Raw genomic sequence first — 14,841 nt, 5'->3', positions numbered from 1 at the left:
AATGGTCACATTTCTCATCTTCCTTTACTCTCTAGAGTGTATAGCTTCAAATTATCACTTTTCCTTTTCCTCTATGAAATCCATAGTATGTATCACAGCAGAACTTGATTAAACTGTATCCCCTAATCTCTTTTTTCCGTGAACTGAACTTCAGCTCAACCAATATTTCGCAAGGAGCAAAAGGCAGCAAGGCTTTGTCTGAGGTTTCGTTGATTTTGTTTGTTAGTTTATTTTCAATCTGTAAAGCACTCTGTGGCTACCCTGCAAAGGGCGCTATATTAAATATTAACTGATTGATTGATTGAACATCAGCATTTTAATGAACCCCTGAGTGCCATAGGAAGTTGCTGTTAGCAGAAAATTATAATCTACCCACAGCACTACTGAACTGGTAGCTTGCCCAAAAGCTGTGGGGAATGGGCATATGGGGGGCACATATATAAAAATGTATTATTCATTAAAGAGGTTTTAAATTTAACCATATGGTCCAGAATCTGAGTCTGCAGCTGCCAAACAAGCCATACAGCAACACATTTAAAAATGTAGTGGCTATGCTTAGGATATGAACAATATAATAAAAAAGCACAGCATAGATGTCATTCAAAGAGTCAGGGATGGCTGTGTTTTGCGAGCAGTAGGAGACTCCAAGAAAGGATGAAGCTTGTTTTTCAGATCATATATAGCTGGCCTGTCAAGTCTGAATCTTAGTTTCAGCTTGTAGTCCAGCAAGTCCAGATATTATACCAAACCCATTGTGATATTTTCTTACTCCTTGAGTTCTCATCTCACTGCATAACAAGCTAAAGTTCTCCCACCACCATTCATCAGGGCCTTCAAAGCTTGCCTGTTTGATATGTGATGCATATACTGTATAGAACACCAGCATTTCATCTTTTATGAATAGTGAGGAAAATACCCAGATTCAATTGAAGAGGTTTAATACCGGGATAATATTTGTAGGGCATATCTGGAAACGCACTAAAGAATTCAAAATAAAACCTATACTCTTGTGTCTGTTGATTTTGTAGTTCAAGGATCCATGACATTATCTTCCTAAAGCAAAATAAATTACTATAAATACTATTTAGAAATGGGTTTCTAATGTGTTATGTGGGTTTTGTCAGGATCAACTATTGCCAAATGATTGAAAGCAGCAAATAAATATTTAATTATTGACAAAAAAAACATGCAGGACCCTGGCTGAAAATGATCACTGCCACCCAGCTGATTAAACTGCCTTGTGGCTGTGAACAGGCAAGGTGAACAAATGAACTCTTAGAGGAATCATTTTGATTAGATCCTAATATTGGGATATAGTGGAGGTACTGTATTTGGAACAGAGTTGCTAAATATCGTAGAAATAATATTAAATATAAGTATAAATATTTTAAACATAAGTATAAGCAAAGTGTAAGTAAAAAGTCAATATGGTAACTTTGTGGAGTTGTCACAGAAATACATTTTCAGAAGTGTCCCATATGTCAGCACAAAAATAAGACGGGGAAAACTTTGTGTTTAGCTTTGATATGGTGTACTGCACATTATTCATACTAGTATAACCTTATCTGGCAGTATGTTTCAGGAACAAAGCTGGAATCTGTACAAACAGGACTAAGGCTGAGGCAAAATCAAACCTTGGAACCACCTGCCAATCACAAATTAAAAACACAGTACTTGACGACAGGTTTGCATTAGGTACAAGGAATAATCTTTGATTCATAAAAAAATAGACCTTCAAGTACTGCAATTGCAATTTGTTATTGATGTATGGGTAAATGTTTTGACCAGATTAAATCAAATCAAAACTTTGACCCATCTGCTAATAGCAAACTACACACCTATACATTATAGCGGTTACATTTATGATTAGAAGAAAGTGGCATCTTACTAAAAATGAGTAAAGTTCTCTAGTTTTTTATTAGCAGGTGAGTCAAGGTTTTGATTTAATCCCAGCCTCAGTTCATGCCACAAACTGAATAAAATAAAATAAATAAATATATATGTATATATTAGGGATGGCTGGTATACCTTTAATTTGAGGGTATTTACATCCATAAAACATGAACCATGTAGGAATTACAGCCCTTTTTATACATAGTCCCCCTGTTTTTAAGGGATCAAAAGTAATTGGACAAATTAACAATCTTAAAGTCATCGTACAGTATTTAGGACTTGTTTGCAAATGCTTTGCATTTGATGACTGCTTGAAGTCTGCAACCCCTAGAGATCACCAGATGCTGGGTATCTTCCCTGGTGATGACCTGCCAGGCCTGTACTGCAGCTGTCTTTAGTTCCTGTTTGTTTTGGGGCATTTTTGGCTTGTCATGTCTTCAGTAAGTGAAAAGCAAGCTCAACTGGATTCAGGTTGGGTGATTGACTTGACCAGTCAAGAACATTCCAGTTTTTAGCCATGAAAAACTCCTTGGTTGCTTTAGCAGTATGTTTGGGGTCATTGTCCTGCTGCAAGGTGAAGTGCCATCCAATGAGTTTTGAGGCATTTGGTTGGAACTGAGAAGATGAGATGTTTCTGTACACTTCAGAATTCATCCTGCTGCTGCCGCCAGCAGTCACATCATCAATAAAGACAAGTGAGCCAGTTCCAGTGGCAGCCATACATGCCCAAAGCAATGACACAATGTTTCACAGATGAGGTGATTTGGTTTGGATCATGAGCAGTTCCTTTCGTTCTCCACACTTTCCTCTTTCCATCACTCTGATACAGGTTAATCTTCATCCCATCTGTACACAAGACATTGTTCCAGAAGTCTGCAAGTTTTTGTTATGTTTTTAAGCCATTCTGTTCTTGTGGCCTACCAGTAGTTTGCATCTTGTGAACCCTCTGAGATTATGCTGGTGTAGTCCCCTCCTTATGGTTCTCTTTGACACATCTATATTCACATCCTGTAGAGTATTCTTGATCTGTTCGACAGTTGAAAAGGGGTTTTCCTTCACAATTTAAAGCATTCTTCGGTCATCCACTACAGTGGTCCTCCGTGGTCTACCAGGTTGTTTGCTGTTGCTGAGCTCACCAGTGTGTTCTTGCTTCTTAACAATGTAACACACGATTGCTTTTCACACACCCAATGTTTTGGTTATGTCTCTGATTGATTTATTCAGATTTTTCAGCCTCATGATGAACTGCTTTACTGGCATTGACATTTCTTTGGTCCTCATTAGAGCCCCCGATATAGGTTTTGTTGGGTCTGATACCAATACTGATAATTGAGGAGCAGAATATTACGTTTACCGATATATTTGCTGATATATATATATATATTTATTAGCATGCAAAACAGACATTTTCTAGCATGGTATTGGTTATAATAGTAGGGGAAGCACTGTATATAGAGAATATAATACTCTCTGAGCAGTCTCCCTTATTTTGGAAGCTCAATGTGGACACTGGACATGCATTTGTAGAACTCAGCTCTCTTACTTCTTGAACCATCGCCCTTCAACACACTTTCCTGTTAATCGTCATCACCGCAATTTGTGTTGGAAACAGTGCTATTTGGTTGGTCATTAGCAATATCTGCTTCCAAAGGAGGCAATGAGATTTCAATGCTTGGCAAAATACCTGATGAAGACATTTTCTAAAATGTATTAAATATAGACCTACTGCATGGGTGTATTTTGGATTTGAGAAAAAAGACGACATAGTGTTTGAAGATGGTGTTCCTTTTTTTAAACACATCAGAGACCATCACCTTGTAATTTATGCAGACATCTCAAAACGAACTTATATACAGTTATATAAGCAGAGTTGCTTGACTTGTTCCGCTATGCAGAGATTCATTTTAGCAAAAATTGATTAAATTCATATATATATTTTTTTATATTAAACATTAGCAAAACTAAAACTCACCTTGCATAAATAGGTGCCATAGCTATTAAAACAAAAATCAGGTATGTCATGTTACATAATTCAAAAACAAAATTATTCAAATCCACAAAGCCAGTCATAAATCTAAGAAAACACATGTCCCATGGCTGCAAAAGACTTGAATAAAGTGTTGACAACATCTGTTTAGCTTAATTATTTTAGTTAAAAGAGAGAGAGAATGTTAAAAAGGAACAAAACATAATTATGATGAAAATAATGGGCCAGAAGTGAAAGTTCTTTTAAAATATAATAACATAATTTGATGTTTAAAAAATGACCACTCCTACATTAAAAGACAAGGCCTGCATCACATCAACTTGGCTGAAGGCGTATGCTAATAAATAAATAAATAAATAAATAAATAAAAATAATAATAATAATAATAATAATAATAATAATAACTTGTATTTCTGCTGTCACTCCCTGCCTTTAAAGCTGTTAAAATAAGCTCCATGGTATATTAAACAAGCTGAGCATTTTATTTTCTCTAAAATATAGTAGATCTATAGAGAATTAAGTAGCATGATTTATACCGCAATATACCAGTTACTGTGGAATTTTTGCTTACAGTTATCATACCGTGGAAATTGTATACCGTCCCATTTGTTATGTATCTGTCTAGAAATAAATAATTTACAGTTTTCTGTTAAGATATATGCAAGAATGCATTACAAATTCAAGATTCATGTAGATTTTTTAAACAATATGATACAATTTCCACAGTGAAACTGAGATAGTATTATTTATAAAAGGTGACAATGGTCACACTTGTCATTTTCCATTACTCTCCAGATTTCATAGCTTCGAATTATGTTTTCTTTTTTCTCTATGAAAATCCACAGTATGTATCAAACCAGAACTTGATTTAACTGTATCCCCTAATCTTTTTACCCTGAACTGAACTACAGCTCAACCACAATTTCGCAAGTAGCAAAAAGCAGCATGGTTTTGTCGAAGCACAATTTCCTTCTGCCGTTTTCCATCAGCTAAATGATACTGCAGAGATCTCACAAACCACAGGTCTTTCCCATTTCTACCAAATCCAATACTATGTCCATGTACTCTGCAATTAAATGTTTCAGTCTGCCACATTTTGATAAGGCAACAAAACGTAGCATTGGTGTTCCTGTATCTGTACAGTGCAATATCCGCTCTACCACTTTCCATCAATTTGAGTGGAGAAAGGTTAGGTATAAAAATGAACATAATCTCCAACTTGTTTTCTACTCAAAATAATGTATTTTATGCCAATATCTCTATATGTTATTACAGTCATATGCATATATATGTTACATGTTAGTTAGATGCTTAAAAAATATACATATATAAAAGTATGAAGCATGAAACAGAAGACACATCGATTAAATGGTAAAAGTAAACTCATGTACTGACAGTCACAAAAATATAGATAGTAAGGTATTACTGGTTAAACAGTAAATAACAGTAACAGTAACAGTAATCTCAATGAATTCTAGATCATGAAAACTGAAATCCTACAAAGCAGAGTCTGCTAATACACAAAATAAAGCTCGCCTGCTTTCAGTTATTATCAGAGGTGTAAAAAGTAGTTGGAAGTCATACTTGAGTAAAAGTAAAAATATTCTACCAAAAACTTACTCCAATAAAAGTAAAAAGTCTCCCATTCAAACTACTTGAGTAAAAGTAAAAAAGTAGCTACTTTCAATAGGACTCAGGTACCAAAAGTAAAAGTAAATTGTGATTTTAGTAATAAAGTGAATGTGCTTGTGTTTGTGTGTGAGCCTTATGAAGAGGCACGCAAGAGATTCATTTGATGTTTTAATCCAACATTTTATTTTGCATAAATTATCAAGCTATTTTATTTTTATGGTTCCTCAATTTTATCTTGAAGAAAACCACGTCCAACAAAAATAAATGTTATTTAGGCACATATCTGGAAGTTACTTTAATTTGTATTCCATATTAACAAAGGGTAACATTGGTGGATCTATATAATAGCCTATTTTGAGTTTTCTTAGCAAACTCACTGTTCACACACACACAGACACATCCCAACGAGTTGTATAATAAAACACAAAACAAAATAAACAATATAAAATATGTACCCCTGCAGTGATTACATTTGTTATAATGTAATTTATTGCACTGTGGTGCAGGGGACTGGGTTTGAATCTCAAAACTCCCCAGGATGTTACTAAATATACATATATAAATATAACTTAAAAGCATCCGTGCACTGCAGTGTCATCACTCCCATGAGGTGCTGGCCCAAATAAGGCAAAAATATATAATTAAAAATTGATTTTGTAGCACCACTCTCACTTATTAAGTATTTAGACAGGACTTATAGAAGTTTCATTTTATTGAATAGCAACACCTTTCCACACTACTGTGTCTTCATCTGGGCTATAAATACCTAATAAGTGAGAGTGTGGCTATAAAATCAGTTTTTCATTATATATATATATATATATATATATATATATATATATAATTATAAAATTTGATGTTGTCCTTACACATACCATCTTAAAAACTGGAACAAATTCCCCAGCGATGTTGTTGACGCTGAAAATTTGGGAATATTTAAAGTCAGACTGGATAGGATCCTTGGATCACTTAGTTATTAATGGACACCAAACGAGTACGATGGGTCGAATGGCCTCCTCTCGTTTGTGAACTTCCTTATGTTCTTTTTTTATATATAAAGTGTAAACATCACCATGGACATGATTTTGGGACCTTTTCTCATATACAATAGTACTATTTACACAGGATGTACAATAATCGATATTACACTTGCACACACTGTTTTTGCTGAGCTCTCAAGTTTTCAAACAATGCATGAGATTTGTCACAATAAGCATAAAGCAGAAGTTTGGGGCAGATGCTTCAGGTTTGAGGGGCTGCGTGAGACTGAGCTACACCTCTACAGGAGTACAGGTCACTGCAGCGCTACAGCACGGACCACAATCACCGGCTCGAAAAAACCATATGACAAGGCTGCAGCCTATGGCAAGCCAAATGATCATTTAGAGATATCTCTAAATCATTTAAAGATATCTTCAAATATTTCAAGATATCTTCAAATAATTCCATATATCTTCAAATATTTCAAGATATCTCTAAATCATTTAAAGATATCTGCAAATCTATTAGAGATATCTGCAAATCATTTAAAGATATCTCATTTAAAAGTACATTTAGAGATATCTTCAAATCATTTAGAGATATCTGCAAATCATTTAGAGATATCTGCAAATCATTTAGAGATATCTTCAAACGACTTCCTGTATGTAGCCCAAGATTATCACTTCCTGTTAACTTGTTCATTCATTTCTATGTAACTGAATAAGTAAACAGGAAGTGATAATCTCAGCGAAAATACAGGAAGTCATTTGAAGATATCTCTAAATGATTTGCAGATATCTCTAAATCATTTATAGATATCTTTAAATATTTGAAGATATCTTTAAATGCATTTAGAGATATCTCTAAATGATAATTTGGCTTGCCATAGCAGCAACATGCACAACCCCCATCGATCTACTGCCACACAGAGCAGCTGCCAATGACCACAGCAACCCCATCCAACACAACGCTTTTCCAGTCGCGGAAAGAGAACAGCACTGAGCCCCGCACTACACGCTCGGCCGCAGTACGCATGCGCGGTGCGCGTCCTGTTTCTGCGCAGCTCTGACTCGGCGGCCGACGCGGCTTCACACGCAGTGAGCGCCTGCGCCGCTGTTCCGCTGCGCCATTACTAACGGCGCACAGTCTTTCCGTGCAGCTGCGCGGTGACGCTTTTTTCCCGTTGTGGTCAAACTACTTTGACGGCAAACCTAAATGGTCAAATTGACCCGCCTTTCTACCGTGTGAAGACCGATCAAAATACGTCTTTTCCCCAAACGGTAGACCGTGTGAGTGACGTGAGCGATGAGTAACAGTAGCGCAGTGGTCTGTGGAAATGTGTGCCGTGAAAAGTACATTATTTTGATCATAAATGTAGTGGAGTAAAAGTAAAAGTAGCCACCAATAACACATACTCGAAAAACGTACTTCAGTACAGAAACGAAGTATTTGTACTTCGTTACTTTACACCCCAGGTTATTATTATACCTATAGACTATAAAAACATACGAGGCATTACAAAATAAATACATCTAGATCAACTATATTTTCTGCTACTTTTCCTGTTTTCTAAATGCAAGTTAGAAGCTCTTTTTAAACTAAAGGCTAATATTGCTTGGGTCTGTCTCCTCTCTCTTATCCTGCTTGCTCTGTCCTTCGCTCCCTTGATTCAGGCCAGTGCTTTTTTATATCTATGTTTGTTTTGAAGGCAAATGCTTCAACAACAGACTTACTGCTGTCAATTCAGAGCCAGATTCTGTCCATGCTGTCCATTCTGTCCACATTCACACTGTATATATACACTCACCTAAAGGATTATTAGGAACACCTGTTCAATTTCTCATTAATGCAATTATCTAACCAACCAATCACATGGCAGTTGCTTCAATGCATTTAGGGGTGTGGTCCTGGTCAAGACAATCTCCTGAACTCCAAACTGAATGTCTGAATGGGAAAGAAAGGTGATTTAAGCAATTTTGAGCGTGGCATGGTTGTTGGTGCCAGACGGGCCGGTCTGAGTATTTCACAATCTGCTCAGTTACTGGGATTTTCACGCACAACCATTTCTAGGGTTTACAAAGAATGGTGTGAAAAGGGAAAAACATCCAGTATGCGGCAGTCCTGTGGGCGAAAATGCCTTGTTGATGCTAGAGGTCAGAGGAGAATGGGCCGACTGATTCAAGCTGATAGAAGAGCAACTTTGACTGAAATAACCACTCGTCACAACCGAGGTATGCAGCAAAGCATTTGTGAAGCCACAACACGTACAACCTTGAGGCGGATGGGCTACAACAGCAGAAGACCCCACCGGGTACCACTCATCTCCACTACAAATAGGAAAAAGAGGCTACAATTTGCACAAGCTCACCAAAATTGGACAGTTGAAGACTGGAAAAATGTTGCCTGGTCTGATGAGTCTCGATTTCTGTTGAGACATTCAGATGGTAGAGTCAGAATTTGGCGTAAACAGAATGAGAACATGGATCCATCATGCCTTGTTAGCACTGTGCAGGCTGGTGGTGGTGGTGTAATGGTGTGGGGGATGTTTTCTTGGCACACTTTAGGCCCCTTAGTGCCAATTGGGCATCGTTTAAATGCCACGGCCTACCTGAGCATTGTTTCTGACCATGTCCATCCCTTTATGACCACCATGTACCCATCCTCTGATGGCTACTTCCAGCAGGATAATGCACCATGTCACAAAGGTCGAATCATTTCAAATTGGTTTCTTGAACATGACAATGAGTTCACTGTACTAAACTGGCCCCCACAGTCCCCAGATCTCAACCCAATAGAGCATCTTTGGGATGTGGTGGAACGGGAGCTTCATGCCCTGGATGTGCATCCCACAAATCTCCATCAACTGCAAGATGCTATCCTATCAATATGGGCCAACATTTCTAAAGAATGCTTTCAGCACCTTGTTGAATCAATGCCACCTAGAATTAAGGCAGTTCTGAAGGCGAAAGGGGGTCAAACACAGTATTAGTATGGTGTTCCTAATAATCCTTTAGGTGAGTGTATGTTCAAGTAATCAACTCAACGGGAAAAGCAAATAATGTGATAACTAAAATGTTCACTCAGTGAAAACTGGTTACATGCTTTACATATAACACCTCAAACATAGTTTAAAAACAAATTAATTATTCTGAAAAATAATAGTAGTAAAACCTAAATAAAACCTGAATTGGGGCTCCTTAGAAGAACAGCTATGTGTCGTGCTGTGTTTTGTCTTGCTGCGATCCATTGCCAGCTGGGTTTATTCACAGTCTCTAGTTTTGGGGTAACATTTTGAAGAGGAGCAGCAGTCTGCTTAATAGTACATGTTTTGAAGGATGTAAGTACATACTCGTCATCCCTGCTGTGCTGTTAGAAGCGTTGGAGATGATTAAGTCATGTTGATACCAAATTGAGGTGTATGAAAAGACAGGGATGTCTGTGAATGTCAGTAACAGCAAATTGTATTCTATATATATATATATATATATATATATATATATATATATTTATAACAAACCAGACTTCCTTTAGTCATAATTTACGATTTATGATTTTTTTTCTCACTGAAACAATGTTGCTTCCTGGCAAAGTAAATAGGAACGTACCAGATTTGTATCTCCTGAGAGAATGAATTTATCTTAGGATGCAACCAAGCTATTTGCAGTTTGTTTCAGTTCCTACACTGCTCTCTAGAGCTCCATTGGTTGTTAGACATGTAGGAACCTGCATTACAAAAGGTGCCAACTTAAACTTCAGCAAATCCCTAATAAAATCATGGCTAGACTTGCTTTTTATTGGACCACTCCTTAGCAGAACAGGGTTGAAATAGTTCTCCCCTGGTTGTTGTTGTTGTTGTTGTTGTTGTTATTAAGATTATTATGATGATGATGATGATCATGATGATGATGATTAAAATATAATAATATTAAACAAATAAAAATACTAAATATGTTTTGTTTATGATTACTAATCCATTCATAAATGGAAAATAAGCATTTTGGACTGTTCTGTGAAGGTGATACTCAGTCAATTGTAATTGTCCTCTGTTTGTTTTCAAAATAAACTTATTTGTGTTTTAATATGGGACTATGGTTTGCCTGTTCTCGTCTAAATCTTCATTTCATAAGCAATTGCTTTTAAATAACAGGATACAATTAGAGCTTATCCAAAAGAGAAATTATGCAATAGTGTACATTGTTTGAAGCTTCTTAGATTACACATGGCTACAGATTGTGAACATCAAACAGAGATGTACTAACGCAATTAGAGAGACACCGACCTGACAAGTTAAAATGTAAATAAAGAAGCCAAAGGCTGAAATGGGAAATAGTGGTAAAAACTCTTTCTGGGTGTTTCCTCACAAATATATGTATTTTTCTAATACTCCAGATAACAAGGTGTATAAAAATTATGCATTTACATAGGTTACATAAACAGCTACAGTTACATAAAAACCTACAATCATGTCACAAAAATCTAAATAATGCTATGCAATTATCGCTACATAGATCTTCGTACTTCTGAAGCCACGCTTCAATTAGGGTGTTACAACAGGATCATGGACATCAATCATAGTCAAGTCATAGATCAACCAAAAACTGCACTTGGAAGAACGTTCATATAACACTTGCTGAGCTTGTTTAACATTATCCTACCTGAAGGGCTAATGAAAAGATGTCCAAGCAGCCATGCACAGCCAGGGAACTATCTGGATAAAAACATCAAATACATATATTTGAAATCATGTCAACAACTACTGCAGTGCTACATTTCCACACATTATCTAAGATAATATAAGTAAGTATAAGTATAATCATAAAACATAAGGTGTGAGGACACTATTGACTTACTAGCTATATTTAGACAACAAACTCTAGATGTGAGTGGATACCTCTATATCTCTGAATATGAAGAAGATCTGAGTATTTCTAAACATTGCAAATATGACAGTAATTCTCCCAGTTCTTAAATTCTAGAAAAAAATGTAATTATATACAGCTTAGTAATGTACAATATCTGGTACCAATTGCTAGTAATGTAACATTGAATTAAATCTATTACTTATGTTAGGTCAACAAGTATTATATAATGTATATTATATATAATACGTTAAGTAATTTTTAAAAAGGCACAAGTAATATTAATTTATAGCTGATAAGTAAGTAATCTTGGTAATGTACTTGGTTTAAGCAATCCTGATAGAATAAGTATATCCAAGCACATTTGCAGTAATGAAAAGTAAATCGGTTATTCGTAGTAATATGATAGGAAATGTTTTAATAGTTGTAATTAAAAAAATCAATGAATTACTAAGTCATTTATTGTGCATGGTTTGTTACATTGTAACACGATATTATTGTATAAACGACAGACCTCCTGGCCAGGTTGCTGTGACGTTTCTTTTTCAATAAATAAATAAATATAAATATCTGAAACATCACCGACACAGTACCTGGACACATCATGCACATCCACAGTTTTTTCCACCATGTGTGTTTGCATGCACAGCGCCCACAGTAAGCGCTCAAAACACGCTTCTGTTGGTTTCTGTTTTATAGGTGTATCTCACCTGAGATCCGGGGAAATAAATCCATCACAGAATAAAACTCGCACAGATGGTCTTTACCCCCATCACGTTTGTAAAACTCAACCTTGCAGTAGTTCCTCTTCTAAAAAGATTTCAACTTTCTGAACTATAGTATCTTCTCTTCCCGTCAACAGTCATCTCTGATTCCTCCCTTTGTAAATGATCACACCCCCCCGCCCCTGCATGCACAATATAAAACTTGAACGGCACAGGAAAACAACCACCTGTGCAGATCTATGGGCTGAGTAGACAGGGAAACGCACTTAATCTTGATAAAGGATAATGTAAGTGTTTTATAGCACTGGCATTACTATTATAAGTTTGGGATATCTCAACATTTAAACATGCTAAGGTACACTGACATTGCTGGTGTGGCTCATTCGTAATCAGTTGAGAGCTGGCATAGTCATTCATAGAAAGAAAGAAAGAAAGAAAGAAACGCCTGCCTACTGAACCTAAAGCACTATAGTGGAAGAACAGCAATGTGTTAGGGATCAAAGAAAGTGAAAGTGTTTGAAAAGGTAGCCTGCCATAGATAAATACAGAGATTTAAAATAAATATACAGGGATGGTTGCATGTGTTGCACAGAAATTCAGAGGTGATGGTGAGTCAGAAGAAGAATATGGTGTTCACTGTGTTGCAAGTCAAAGCTTGAAACTGAAACCCCCAGGCTACAAAAAAAAGTCTGTCATGTATTTAACCATTCATGTGGCCAAGGTTTACAGAAAATAATGTAAATGGAAACAATATTTCCAATTTGAAGCTGTGTTATTGTAATGGAGTAGTGGTACTATTTTTTTTCTTTTTCTTTGTTTCTGCCCCCTCACGTGTCCTATATATAGTGCAAAAGTATTCACCCCCCTGCAAGGCTTCCACATTTTGTTGTCGTCTGAGTTTGCAATCATTCAACTTTCAGTAGGACTTCATACAATCTACACAATCTATTCCAAGCTGATTAAGCTACAAATGCTTATATTATGTGAATAAGTTAGATATTCAAAGAACATTCAACCCCTACAGCAACCCTCAATCAGTTCAGATGCAAACGTTCTCTGACAGGTTACTAAATTTGAGTTATTTTTTCTGTCTCTGTTTAATCAAAGTGGTTTAACTTGACTTCAGAGTAAATGAATCATTATTTGGTAAGTTTTAAATGTTACAGTTTTAAAAGTTGCTTAAATGACAGAATCAATCTGGAAGACTGGTATGTGTTTTACATTTACACGATAACAACACAAAGACACATACAATTTTGATTTTTGGAATTGCGCCACATATGTTTAAGTGGTAAACAGCATATTTCTTAAATCACAATAACCAATGTGAGCTACTGTGTGTCCAAGTATGAGAATGCACATCATTTTATTCTGCAATATATTAGAGAGTTGATGAATGATCTATATATTGTCATCATCCAATGTACTTCTGGGCAATGTTATATGGATTTACTGCATGTTGAACATTTATAAGTATTAGGATCTGAACACACTAATTTACAAAATCTAATCGCCTGCTCTATATACCAATTAATTGTTAAAATATAAATCTGAAATGTGAAAAACTATGCACGCACCATGATGGAATACTTTACAATACACATTTTATACACATTTATTGACACACACACACACACACACACACACACACACACATATATATATATATATATATATATATATATATATATATATATATATATATATATATATATATATATATTCTAACTGAATTTATATAGCTTATATTTATATCATATCAGCAGGACTGGTGAGTGGCTAACTTGGTATCATTAAAAATAATATAATACACACAGAATGGAAGGATGAGACATGGCTTACATTTAGAAAATCTGCATTTTTAAGAAGGTAAAACCCTTATATTTCACACTACAAAGTTATTGATAGTGTATCTTTAAGTGTTATCTTTGAAAAGCTATAACACCAACTCAGATGGTGTAAAGATAACATTCTAAATCTGGAATGTATCTCAGATCATTTCATTGTTGTACTTGAACTCTGCCAATTGGTGGAGCACAGAAACAAAAATTGCAACACATTTCTGATTTCTTTCAAGTTAAGGTTGCTTAAATGTAGAATACTTTTTAGACATTTGAAAACAGTAATATGTTTGATTGTAGATAAATGTTTTAAAATATTTCCGGAACAATTGACATTTGGGGACAGTCATCGTGCTGAGATACCTTTTCAAATAAATGATTTTATTGAGCATGTTGTCTGTTTATAAATGTCTCTTGCACATGAAGCACTCTCTAGATAGCTTTTTTATCACCTCTTTGATGAGGTATTTTACACTCTAATATCTCACAGGAAACTGACAGCCTATTGTGGTATCTGTAAGAAGAGGCACATTGTGTTAAATGTGTTCTCCGTATTAACGCTTAATTGTGTCTCAACATAATACTTAAAGTTTAATTATATATTTTTTCACTTAAGCTGTTTCAGTTTTTATTTTTACAAAGCCTTGTGAATGAACTAATTGTACACTTATATATGTTAGGAGTTTGACTGTATGCTTTACAAGCTGATACATGTTTAACTGCTGTTATATAATTATTAAATTCTGTCTGAGATTGAATTGGTAAACAATTCAATGCTCTCACTACAAAGCACAAATATGCCAACACAACTGTTTAGAACAGATAACTTACCATCCTGAAGATCTGTTTCTGCCGATATATTTATCCGATTTTCCAAAAAGCACATTGAAAGGAACTCTGTACTCAATGTGACAATATATTGT

The 14,841-nt window shown here is 35.5% G+C and overlaps 1 protein-coding gene across 1 annotated transcript in view; it reads right to left on the bottom strand.

Annotated features, from left to right (window-relative positions):
- Window positions 1-12,220, bottom strand: part of arap2 (ArfGAP with RhoGAP domain, ankyrin repeat and PH domain 2) — a 119,108-nt gene extending 106,888 nt beyond the window's left edge. The window contains exons 1-2 of the mRNA XM_066719982.1: window positions 12,063-12,220; window positions 11,149-11,201 (exon numbers count right to left, since the gene is read on the bottom strand). The gene's annotated coding sequence lies outside the window, so the exon portion shown is untranslated. The remainder of the gene's footprint in view (window positions 1-11,148; window positions 11,202-12,062) is intronic.
- Window positions 12,221-14,841: the final 2,621 nt, after the last annotated feature.

Source organism: Amia ocellicauda, chromosome 13 (genome assembly GCF_036373705.1).
Source record: "Amia ocellicauda isolate fAmiCal2 chromosome 13, fAmiCal2.hap1, whole genome shotgun sequence".
NCBI classification, from domain to species: domain Eukaryota; kingdom Metazoa; phylum Chordata; class Actinopteri; order Amiiformes; family Amiidae; genus Amia; species Amia ocellicauda.
Note: the sequence above shows the minus strand (reverse complement) of the source record. Positions and strands in the feature narration are given on the sequence as shown.